Raw genomic sequence first — 12,727 nt, forward strand, 5'->3', positions numbered from 1 at the left:
TACCAGATGATAATACTTAAAGATCAAGTAAGCAATGGATGGTAATTATGTTACAGATGAAAACAGATGATTTTAGCATGCTACAATGATGTTATGTTGATTGCCATTGTTGATTTTTTTCAGTCAAAAATATTTATTGAGTAATAACTGTCATCCAGCAATAAATAAGATAATTGAGAAGAGTCGTACTTATGTTCAAGGACTTTACAAAATAGTTGTGAAATTTTACTTTGTAAAATAATAAAACCAACAATTGAAAAAGCATAACTTAAAAAATTAAATGACGGTAACATAAATAAACATTAAATGATGATGCTGAGTATAGCTCAAATTCAGAGATTCAGTGTTGACTAGATGGTAGAAGGGAAGTGAGGAAATCTCCAGGTCTAATCATGCAATATCATTCCTGGTGGGGACTGAGATTCATTTAATACCTCCTTGGGCTGATAGCTGCAACTGATAGAAATGTTAAATGGAAGTACCAAATATTTATTCTTCACAATATAAAAATAAGACGACAACGTTTGATCGACCTACTTTGTGTATGCATGCATTTGTCTTTGTTTTCAAATATTTGTGGTCAAAATGATTAAAACATTAACAGCATTAAAAATTATATTTTCTCTTCATTTTAGTATAATACTCTTAAGGCTATAATGAAATATATACAAACTTATCTACACAGAACCTTTTTTTGAAAATAGTATTATAATATTATTTTGCATATGAAACTCAAGCTATTTTTTTAAAACTCAAACTGCCCTTCTATCATGGAACAAGACATCTCTGAATACTAGAGAGGCAACAGTTAAATGACTGATGGCCACAAATTAGTAAAAATTCTTTTGGCTCATTTTTTTAGACGTGAATCAGAAAGCTAAATTCAGTTCTTGGAGTCTAGTGCTAAGGTCAGGAAAAATGAAACTTAAACGGGAGCATGTGCGGTGTAATCTTAATGTTGATTGCTGGGGTGGGAAAAAAAAAAAAAACCTGAACATTAAAAGACATTTAAAATTCACTCAACATTTGGAAGGTACAGAGTCCAAAAGGCAGTCATTTAGGGAAAAGGAAGCAGCTGTTTTGTTGATTTTTGATGGTATGTTTTTGTGTCCCTCTTAGTTTAGGATTATGATATCTTCATGGTGAATTGTTCCTTTAATGATTATGAAACATTTTATTTTTCCCCTAATATGACTTTTGCCTTAAATTCTTGTTCATCATTTTCCATCCGTTATATTCTATCTTTGTTATTATGCCTAAGGTGGGTATCTTGATATTTATATTCAAGGCAAATATAGATTTATCCACAGATTTATCAGGTTCTGTGTACCTATTCTTTCATCCCACATCTTCCTTAAAGGTTTAATTTTCTCTTTCTATTGTATATGTTATAGTGATTATCAGTGATTAATAGGATTTTTCAGTCATTTTTTTCCTGAAAATGGTTTTATTTTGCCCTTACTCTTGAATGATAGTTTATCTAGTTATAGGCTTTTGGGTTTGTGTTTCTTTCCTCTTAGTTCTTTGAAGATATGAACCTCCTGTCTCATGGCTTCTGAGTTTGATTTGAGATATCTTTTGTCTCCAGTTGTCCTTCAATTGTAGGTAATTTGTCTTTTCTCATTGCCAGTATTTGAGATGTTTGTCTTCTGTGATATTCTGAATGCAAAATATGATATATATGACCTGGAATGATTTTTTTTTATCAGTTATTCTTGGGAATTCAATTCAAAGTTTTACGTTTTTGTTAATTTCATTATTTCTTAATATATTAAGTGTATTAACATATTTTCTCATCCATATTTTCCTGTTCTCTCTTTTTGGAGATGCCATTTAGATTATTTTGAACCTTCTAATTTAATACTCCATGCCCATTAACAACTTCAGTATATATTTTCCATCTTGTCTTTCTCGGCTGCATTCTAGGTGATTTCCTTAAATCTGCCCCAAAGCCCACTAATTATATCCCTTGTTTAACCCTTTTATAAATCTTCTAAAATTTCTATTTGTACCTTTCCAAATCTGCTCATTATTTTTTTTAAGAGTATTGTTTTGTTTCATTATGGCTTTTAGATTTCTTTTAATCCTTTTAGTAACTTTAAATATACTACTATTACTGTCTTGTTATTTCTTGTACTTTGAGTGTTACTTCAGTTTCTTGTATTTGAGGACTCTCCTTTATGAATTTGTTTGTTTTGTGTTTTGTTTGTAACCTTTTATTGTAGAGTCAGCTTCAGCTGGGGTTATCTTCTCTCTACAAGTCCTGTGTACCATAAGCAGTAGATGAATACCTACATGGCTTTGTGTTGTTCCCTTCTGCTGGGGACAAAAGATAAACCAAAGTGTATCTTTGGTTTTAGAACACACTTTCCAGGTTATATACATTTGTATTCCACATATGAGCGTGACAAAGGTTTGAGGGAAATACCCTTCACCTTCCTCTACCCACCCAGAGCCCAGAGCAGTCACCAAGTTTCTTTCCTGTTTCTATGGGACTGTATACAGCTCTTTAATCCTCGTCATATTGGGGATTTTTAGAGTCCTAGCTTTATGAAGCATCCAAGTTTCATCTCCATGGTCTGAATAGACCTGCAGCTGTGTACATGTGCCTACCATACTTTCATGAGCTTTAAAGCCTTAGCTCCCTATTGCAGGAGCTACACAGGGGTACTCTTCTGGGTTTATTAGCATCAGCTAGAGCTGATTACACTGGCTTTGAGTTCCCTCTTTATTTTAGCATCTGGGAATTTTCCTTTTTTATTTTTCATTACATTTTAATCTTGATTAAATTACCTATCTTTGGCATATATTTTTATCCCTCCTTCCTAAGTGTAGCAGAGGAGGTGGTCTATATTAAAATATTCCTCCACTTTGTTGGCAATACTATACCATTTTTTTCTATTCAGTTTTCCCCATAGTTGAAATCATATTTTGTATGCAACTAAGGCCTTGGTTTTCCACTTAATATTATAATAGTAAGATTTTGTATGTCATTACAAACTATGAATACAGCTTAATTGGTTACCCAATATTTCCTTGCATGCATGTACTATAAGTTATTAACCATTTTAGCATGTTTTGACATTTAGATTATAAGTTATGTACTCCCATAAATAAATCTACAGTGAACATTTTTGTGCTCCCATTTTTTTCCAGATTATTTCCTGAGGATTTCGTAGAGAACTCAAACTTCTAAATATTTTATAGCAATTTTTAAAAGTAGTATTGATGGGGTGGTTCAGGCATGTGTTTATATAAATATGCTTAAATTGCATCTTTTAAAATCACTAAAATTTCAACTAACCTGAAGAGGGTAGTCTGGATAAATACCCACAGAAGATAACCAGAAGATGTAATTAGCTGTAAACCATTATTTCCCAGCAGGTGGCTATTTCTGCCTTGAATACCTCTAGTGACAGTCATTATGCAACCTTTCTTGGCAGCTTGTTCCATTACTTAATTTTCTAATATTACTGTTATAAAGATTTTCATAATATTTAATCTAAATTACCCCAAGCTTTCATTTGAGCTATAAATGTGTATCTGTGCCCTCTCTCACCCACACGTTTAATAATTAACAGCTAATTGGTATCTATGTAAAAATGTGTAGCTCAGAGTCAAAAAAAAAAAAAAAAAAGATCATGTGTTCAAACTTCTTCACATAAAGAAATGAAAGCTTCAAGAACTAAAACAGAAAATGGAGCTCAAAAATAGTATCAGAGAATCTCAAAGAGAAATAAATTATCTCACTGCCCAGCTACAGGCCAAAGCTGGCCCAAAGATCAATAGTAGTTACAAAACATTAAGTCTTCTGCCTTCAGGGAAGCAACTGAAATCTCTACCAGCAATTAAATAGCCCAAAGCAAGAATGTGAACCAATTGATCAAAGTTATAGGAAGGCAGATTTTGGCTTAGTGTAAGACAAACATTCCAGAAGTTGAAGCTTTACAAGCACTTAATGAGGTGGTGAATTTTTAGTGTTTAAGATCCTCCTGCAGAAGTTGGATTGTTTCTTATCAGCATGTTATAGAGGAGACTCTCACATCAGTGGCCTTCAGTTTTTAGAATCATTTCTTCAGAGAAAAACTTATGGGGAAAACTCTTTATATAAAAAAGAGCTGCTCTCGCTGAAGCATGAGCTAATTTTATCCATATGGCTGCCTTCTTATATACCCCAGCTGGATGCTAAGGCAACATAGAACACAGCTTTTTTTAAATTGAAATATAGTTGATGTACACTATTATATAAGTTACTTGGGTAGAGAATTAAACTAGGTGACCTCCAGAGTTTCTCCATGAGCTGAGATGCTGTGAAATTCTATTTCTGTCTCTTTCTCTTGTGTGTGTGTGCGTGCGCTCTTTGGAGTGGAGTGAGGGATCTTTGTGGTGAAAACCTCATCATATTTTGGAAATCATAATCTGTATTATCTGGAATTTGTGGTTTCAAGGGTTGACTCAAAATGACAATAAGACCAATGGCATGAGCTTTATTCCTGCATGAACTAACCAACTTTACCATATTCCATGTTCAGTATTCTTGTCCCCTAGCCGTGATAAGAGGCATTTAAAGAAAAATATTTTAGTGACTATTTACCTTTAGTAGAAAATTCATCCACATAGTACAGCAGTCACCACATACAGATGTAAATGAACTAAAAGTTAATTCTATATCCAACCCCATTGTGAGCTATCTAGTTCTCCCCCATAGTCAACCACTCCTACCAGTTTCTTATACATACTGTTGACCCTTGAACAATGAGGGAGGTCAGGGGCACTGACCCTTCACACAGTTGGAAATCCCCCTATAATTCATAGTCAGCCCTACATACCCTGTGCGGTCAGTCAGTCCCTCCATATCTGTGCTTCTGCATCCATGGATTCAATCAACTGTGGGTCATGTAGTACTGTAGTATTTACTATGAAAAAACAAAACAAAACTGCGCATAAATAGAGCCATCAATTCAAACCCATTGTCCAAGAGTCAACTGTATACTTACATAGGTGTTCTGTGCCTTAGCAAACATATATACATTTTCTTATTTTCATATAATCACTATACACATTGTTTTGTCATAGAATTGTGAAAATAGCATTCTTCAGTGAATTGTCACTGAGGACACCATGATCTCAACAACAGCTCTCCAGTCAGCACATTGCACAGAAACATGAAATCATGAGATGTTCAAAATAGTGATTGTTTAATCATCCTTAGAGCAGAGCCCCCAGCTGATCCAGGATCGTCGTGTAGAATGAATGATAAATCATTGTTTTAGAAGCTACTGAGATTTGGGGATTATTATTATAGCATAATCTAGTATATCATGACTGTAGTGTGTCTCTAAAATCACCCTACCCCTGAAGGAAGTTACCAAAAATTAAAATCACCAGTTATACAACTTTTCTTAAAATTCCAGTGAATTTATTTCAGTAAAGCTTTCCAATGAGCAGAAAGGAAAGATAGATAAGACCCTCCTTATTCCATCAACTGAAAATACAATATACTGGCTTCTACAATTTTAATGTGATCTCTGATTAATAATAAATAATGGGCAAATTAAATATTCTTTTCTCTGAATGGATTGTATCAAAATTTGTACAAAGAATGATAATTTTCTTGGCTTGGCTTTTGGGTTTATCTCTTTCAACTCTCAAATTTTAAAGAAATAGGCTACTAACTGTCCTTAATAAGAGACAAGTATTTCTATATTTCTGTTGCAATTTGAGAATTTTATAAAAGCTTTTGCTATGACTAAATTGAGACTGTTGAAGAGGATATTCAAGATAGCTCTTATCAAGAAGTTTCTCTCTGCGAGCTCTGCTCATTTCAGCTGAGGGTTCTCAGTTGTCTCCTTCTGCAAGCCTCAGGCCAGTTACACTTGGGGGTTTATGGGTCCTTCAGAGAAAATAGATAAGAACTAGGATATGATAATCCTTTGTTTCAGTTCCTAAAGTGCTATCTCTTTACCATTGTCTCAGTTACGTTCTTCCAAACATTTCTGGTTTTTTTTTTCCTTCATTATCTAATACCGTTTTGATGTTCCCATTTGTTTGTACCTAAGATTTCTGAAATCTGAACATTCAACTAGGTAAAGCCTTAATATGGTGATTTCTGCCCCGCCTCCCCCAAGCAAACCTTGACTGAAAGTGACACGTCCTCCTGCAGAGCCCCAGAAGATACTCTGTACTCTGTCTCCCCTTGTGGGGTCATTTCATTGTAAGATAAATTCTGATTCTGAAATTGAAACAGAGAAACATCTGAAATTGAAACGCAGAGCTTAATATGAAAAAACATGTTGGGCTAAAAAAAGCTAGCAAGAATTTTGGATAGAGAAGGAATTCTATGTAAGCCAGTACAGAAAGAAGAGAATGAAGCAGACTCAAAAAGAAAAATAGAGATGAGAGAGGTAGAGAGGGAGGAGGAGAGAGCAACGGGAGACCACGCAAACAAGGAAAATGAAAGGACAGATGTTTCAACTGAATGTAGGGAAAACAGGAAAGATGTAGAAGAAAGCCAAGAAAGCAATCTCTGTCTAACCAGACATTTGAAACTTTGGGTAAGGGATAAAGGGTTCTCTGAAAAGGACAAAAATGATACCAGAAACTAATTTTGTGTGCTTTGTAGTTCTGTCTACTAAGACAGAAGAGTGGTTGAGAGTTTAAATACTTGAAGTATTTTTATAACGCGGTGATTCCTTCACTTCTTAGGTGTGTTGATATTTTTGGTACCCTCAGTCACTTGGAGACAAATACAAAAAGGAAGGAAGTGTCAAATAAGAGATTGATGAAATAATAGGAAGCATGACTAGAGGAGACACCCCCAGGGTAGCGAGTGGTCACAGCAGGCACCTTGGCACCATGCTAGCGCTGCGGTGTCCGTGACTCCAAGGATGTTGTGAGGATGAAGCAGAATCACAACTGTGAATGCACAGGGCCTGTTGTGTAGCAAGAGCTCAATATCTTTTCCCAAGGAGGCCAGTCATCATATGAAGCCAGAAGAACGGTGCAGGGACAAACAGAAACTTCATCAGGCTTGGTCACGTAACAAGCTAATCAACTCTGTAAGCAGTTCCTGCATCTGAAACATTTGGGGGAAGAGCTGCTTTATTGTACAGCAAAGGGAAACTTACATTTAGTGATGTCTGCCAATGCTACTTGGCATTTCAATCCTCAGACATTTCCACCAGTTAGATACTATCCCTATTGCATAGTATATATGTAAATATACTGTATATATAGAAATATACACTAGACTTCAGAGAGTTTAGGTAACTTCCCCAAGATCTCTTCCAGTAAATTTCCAGATGGATCTGATTTAAAGCCAGGTCTGTGTCTGAAGTTCAAACCACTTTTTATCACACTGTTCTTCCATTTTATGTGGAATTATGGTAACAGTGACAGAATTATCGAAAGAAGCAATATTTTGTTCCATGTATTTACTAAGTCACTGGTGAGGAATTATATTTTCGTCCCAAAGTTTGTATCCTGAAATACTTTTATAAGCTCTATAGAACTTTTGGAAAATTTGTATCAAGTGTAGAATGGGAATGGCCCCTGGGTTTGCATAAACCTACTTCTTTCAGATCAATATGTTTTTTATGGAGATAGTTTTTTTTCTTTTTAACTATCAAATTTTGCTTCTGATCTAACATTTGTAAGAATTGCTTTTTGATTAGAAACTGTCTGCCTTGAACATTTCCACACAGGTTTTAGAAAAACATAGACAAAAACATTTATAAAGCAGACTTCTACAAGGAAAATCTACAATGAGATACCCTGTTTCAGCAGCCTGAATCCAGCTCCTTCTCCATCCCCACCAAAGTGTTGAAGGCCTGGCTTCACCACATTTTAGACCTGTGCAGTTTATGATGTGATTTAACTCCATAGTCTCAGAGATAGCTAGATCTTAAAGGGACTTGAGAGGAGTTATTCTCATCTAAACACATGGAAAGTAGACGCAGAGATGAACGTTCTTGCCCAAGGCTAGGCAGCTAGTTAATCATAGAACAAAATGAACTGTATTGTATTACTGTATACATTTGTAGAATTTCCTTTCCCTCACCAGAAAAAGTGAAAATACAAAGAGAGAGGGCGAGAGATGTTCTGAACTACAATTCTCATGAAGTAATTTAACTCTGGTATGGTCAATTACTGCTACTGTATTTCCATTTTGAGGGAGGGGGCTAAGGATTCAGTGACTCAGGGTGAGCAAAGGCATGCTTTCAAAATGCCACCATGTGTTCACAAGGTGCTGATGACTCAGGAAGGCCTTCTTCTGGGGGTCTCTGAACCACAGGCTTGTGCTGACAAGAGTCCACGAGAGTGAAACCAAATATTCAGGTCAAGACATGCAAAAATCTGAATTCACAAACAAAATGAAGGGATCCACTATGTATTTTCCTTTAGATTATGTGTTCCTCTAGTAAGTTCAAAATGGTACAAATGAACCTGTTTACAAAACAGAAATAGAGTCACAGATGTAGGAAAAAAAACTTATGGTTACCAAGTGGGGAGGGGGTGGGGAGGGATAAATTGGGAGATTAGGATTGACATACACACACTACTATACATAAAATTTATAACTAATAAGAATCTATTGTATAGCACAGGGGACTCTACTCAATACTCTGTAATGACCTATGTGAGAAAAGAATCTAAAAAAAGAGTGAATATATGTATGTGTATAACTGATTCACTTTGCTGTACACCGGAAACTAAGAAAACATTGTAAATCTACTATGCTCCAATAAGAATTTTTAAAAATGATTTTTTTTTTAGGTATTTCCCTCAGTTTTCAGAAATAGCACTGTTTTTAAAGTGTCACTCATTCGTGAGTATATACTGCCTTGAACATAGGGATGATTGTAGTGGAAGGAGTACAAGGCTGGGAGTCAGAACCCCTGGGTTCCGATAGTAGGTGTATCCACTTACTACCCTGGGCCAATCTCTTTACTTCATGAGGACCTATGCTCTCTCTGACTTTAAAATTGACATGGGATATGAGGCATGATTCTTAGTTTGTTAAGAAGAGAAAACAAAACAAGAGAAAACAAAAACGGGTATTTGTTTATTTGTCATATACCTAAATCTCCAGGGGGCAGTGATGGCTTACACATGGCAGAACCCAGGAGCTCTTTCTCCTGGGTTGGACACGATTCTCCGGAAGGTGTTTTCCGGCAGCTCCAGGCTCAATTCCATCCTCTCAGCAATCCTAATGGATGAAGCTACCTCTAACCTGCCAGCCCTCATAAAAGCCCTGAGCTGAGTCTTTTGGACTCTGATCTGCTTTGAGTCATACACTCTTTTTCTAACCAGTTACCGTGGCCAGATAGATTGAATAAAATAAACTAGCCAGGTAGCTTTGCTACTGTAGCCAGGGATAAGGTCAGTTCTTCCCGAATCACAGACAGTGGGGGAATTGTGGTGCCTTCAGGCAGCTCAGGGACCCAAAGAGGTGAAAATAAATCCTGGAAAAGCAAGCCAACAGATTTCCATCTTAAATGACTAATCATTTTCTTAAAAGGCCTTCATGTTTTACTATCGGTGGACTTAACATAAAGTGAGATTAAAAAAAATGCAATATATGAGATAAATTAAAGTAGAGCTGCTCTGTTTAAAGCTGGAGAGGGTGCTGGAAACTTTTCTGCTGAACTAGTCTTCCTTCCTCTCCTGTGGTAGGACTTAAAGGGGGAGAATTTGAAGGCCACCAGACCAGATGATCTCTTAGGAGAATTTGAAGTAGCATATTCTGTTATTACATCTCTTCTTGACTCAGTCACAAGCTCCTGAGCTCAAGTCTTTGCCCTTGAGCTCTCATTTGCTCTTGTCCTCTGGTCTGAGTATGTACTCATAAAAGTATAAGCTGTTTTGATGGGGATATACCCCTTCTCCCACTATCTCAGCCTCTAAATGCTTTCCCCAGTCTACTCTGCCGGTTTTGGTTCTTCAGTACCCAGAGTGCTTATAACGCTGTAAGATAGATGGAAGTGCACCCTCATCCCCCAAAGACAGGCATTGCTCCTTGCTGCGGAGGTAAATGCTACTTACCAGTTTGCTCTACAGAGGTGATTTTTTTTCCCCCTCCAAATGGTAAAGACATTAAATCTCTTGGCCGAGATGCTCCATTCCATTTTAGCACAATGTGGAGTGAAGACTAGGGAGAGTTTTAGTCAGATCTGGCCCTTGAGATAGCAATAAAAGTCAGCTGCCTAAACATTAAACGGCCTTGTGAAACTCTGTCTGCAAACCTCCACCAAACTTGTGCAGTGATTTCCTTCTCCCATCTCAGAACGGATTCAGCACTGCTGTTGTGCTACTAATAATGCCTATTTTTAATGGTGCTGGGTCTTGATTTTTTCCAAACCTTTTGGGATATTTTAATATTTAACCAGCATAAACCACTTGTTCTCCTTCAGTATTCTAGTAAGCGAGGTTCTGATTTAGTTCTGTATGAGCTATAGGCTATAAACATTTCACACTGCAGTGCATTGTGAAAAAGGAAAGAAAAGTGCATCCAGATAACTCCCATAGTACTATTAGCTTTTTGTTTGCCAGAATTCCATATAGGAGCACGTGCTTCTATGTATTATTATGCATTCTAACACAGCATAAACCAATCACATCGTCATTCTTCTGAGTCTGAACTGTGAAAGGAAAAGAATTTTGTTTCTGTATATAATATGGACCCTTTCCTCAGACATGCTCTCAGAAAACAGAAGTATGGCATATCTCTGTGATACCTTGTGCCACATATGTGTGGTACTAGATTCTGAGAATAAAAATAAGCTGTTTTTTTTTTTTTTTTAACCTTCAAGAGTTCATACTCTAGTAGAGGAGGGAAAAAAATAGAGGTGGGTCTTTGGACAGGTCTTTGGATATGTTTCTGTGACTGAGACGAGTTTTGGAATTATGTTCTGATTCATTGAGAAAAGGTTGAAGTAACATATTAATAGAAATATGGTTTTGTGTGAGGCTAACTGTAGAGATATTGTTGAAATCATGGTGTCCTTAGTGTCAGTTCTCTGAGGAATATTTTCAGAATTCTATGACATGAATAAGTTTGTTTCTCCTTTGCAATGAAAATATTCTCACTTTCTCTGAGAAGCATGCAACAGATGTTTCCTTTTGCTGTTTAGTTGTCGGGAAGCTCAGAGTCAAATTCAGCTTATTAACTATTTACCATTAATTTGACTATTCATAATTTGTTCCTTTTATTCTACTTAGATTTCCTCTGCTGTACTTTTATGTATATGTTTTAATTTTTTATAGAATGTTAACTATCTTGCTTGTGAACCACTTTAAATACTTCATGGAATAAGGAAGTTTATCTATAAAGAAATGCATAGTGTTAAATTGTGTCTTCAACATTTAACATTTACTCAAAACTTTGCGTCAGGAGTGTTCTTTGTGTGAATCCTTTCTATTTGAAAGGATATAATGAAGTCACGTCTTAGGTCAAATTAAGGTTCTGAAGTCCATGCCTAAGGTGAGAAGGTTATCCTTGAAAATCCCTTAGGGAGATAGCACGTTAAAAACAAAAATTCTGGTTCTCAATGATTACAACACAATTAGATTTTCTCTGAGAATTAAACAGCTTCTACTTTGGTCAAACATCATGTAAAGTCGTTGGTGTGTGTTAGTGACCATGATGTTACCGTACATACATTTAAACATTTGAATAACAGTGAGCAGGTGAAGTGCTCAAGCATTAAAAGGCAGACTTAAATCACGCATTTTATTCTCATTCCAGAATGTTCACAGTTTCAAATGTTTTTCCTCCCTTGTTCCCTTACTACCTTTTTCCCTGTTCCAGTTATTCACTGCTGTGTAATAAATGCTGTGGAACACTAGTCCAGATTCAAGTGTAGGCAAATTCAATTCCAGCTCTCTGTTGGAAGAGTGTCAAGGATTTGTCATCATCCTTCATCTATCACACTCCTCTTTCCTATTCTCTTACCTTCTTTCTTCCATTTCTCTATCCCTAAACCTAGTGGCTTGAAATATCATTTGTTTTGCTGATTTTTGCATTAGTCAGAAATTCAAGAAAGATTTTGCTGGGCTGGTTTTGGTAATTTACAGATTATGTCTAGAAATCTCTTTAGGCAAATCCAAGGGTTCATTAGGCAAACTTCACTTACCATGCTATGGCAGGCAACCGGGTTGCCAACTTTTTTGCCAGTATATAACAATGACTTCCTTTTCTTTGGAATCTGATGATTTTTTTCCTCATTGTCCTTCAAGCCTTCACCAGCAGGCTCCTCAAAGTCCTTCCAGTTTCTGCCTGCTGCCTGGTCCAGAGCCAAGGCTATATATTTTAGTTTTTTGTTTGTTTTTGTTTTTTAATGTAACCGACTTTCAGGTACTGAATTTGGTTCCATTTATTTATGCCCATGTAACTGTTTACCATGAAACTTAGTAGCTTGAAACAAAAATTTAATTTTGCTCACAATTTTGTGGATCAGGAATTCTAGAAAGGGTTGCTTAGGCAGATTATCTCAAATCCACAGGGTGTCAGCTTCCAAGATGACTTCTTCACCTGCAACCTGTTGCTTCAGCTGGGACATCCGGCAGTTGAATCTGCCTATTGACTGGAAGCTCAGCTAGAGCTGTGGATGGATGTCCACATGTAGTCTCTCCATGTGGCTTGTGATTCTCAGAGTGTGCATGGAGTGTGGGTTCTCAGAGGGAGCACCCCAAGACCAAATGTTATTTGTTTCCTGGGGGTGACATA

This window comes from Balaenoptera acutorostrata, chromosome 6, assembly GCF_949987535.1.
Source record: "Balaenoptera acutorostrata chromosome 6, mBalAcu1.1, whole genome shotgun sequence".
NCBI lineage: Eukaryota > Metazoa > Chordata > Mammalia > Artiodactyla > Balaenopteridae > Balaenoptera > Balaenoptera acutorostrata.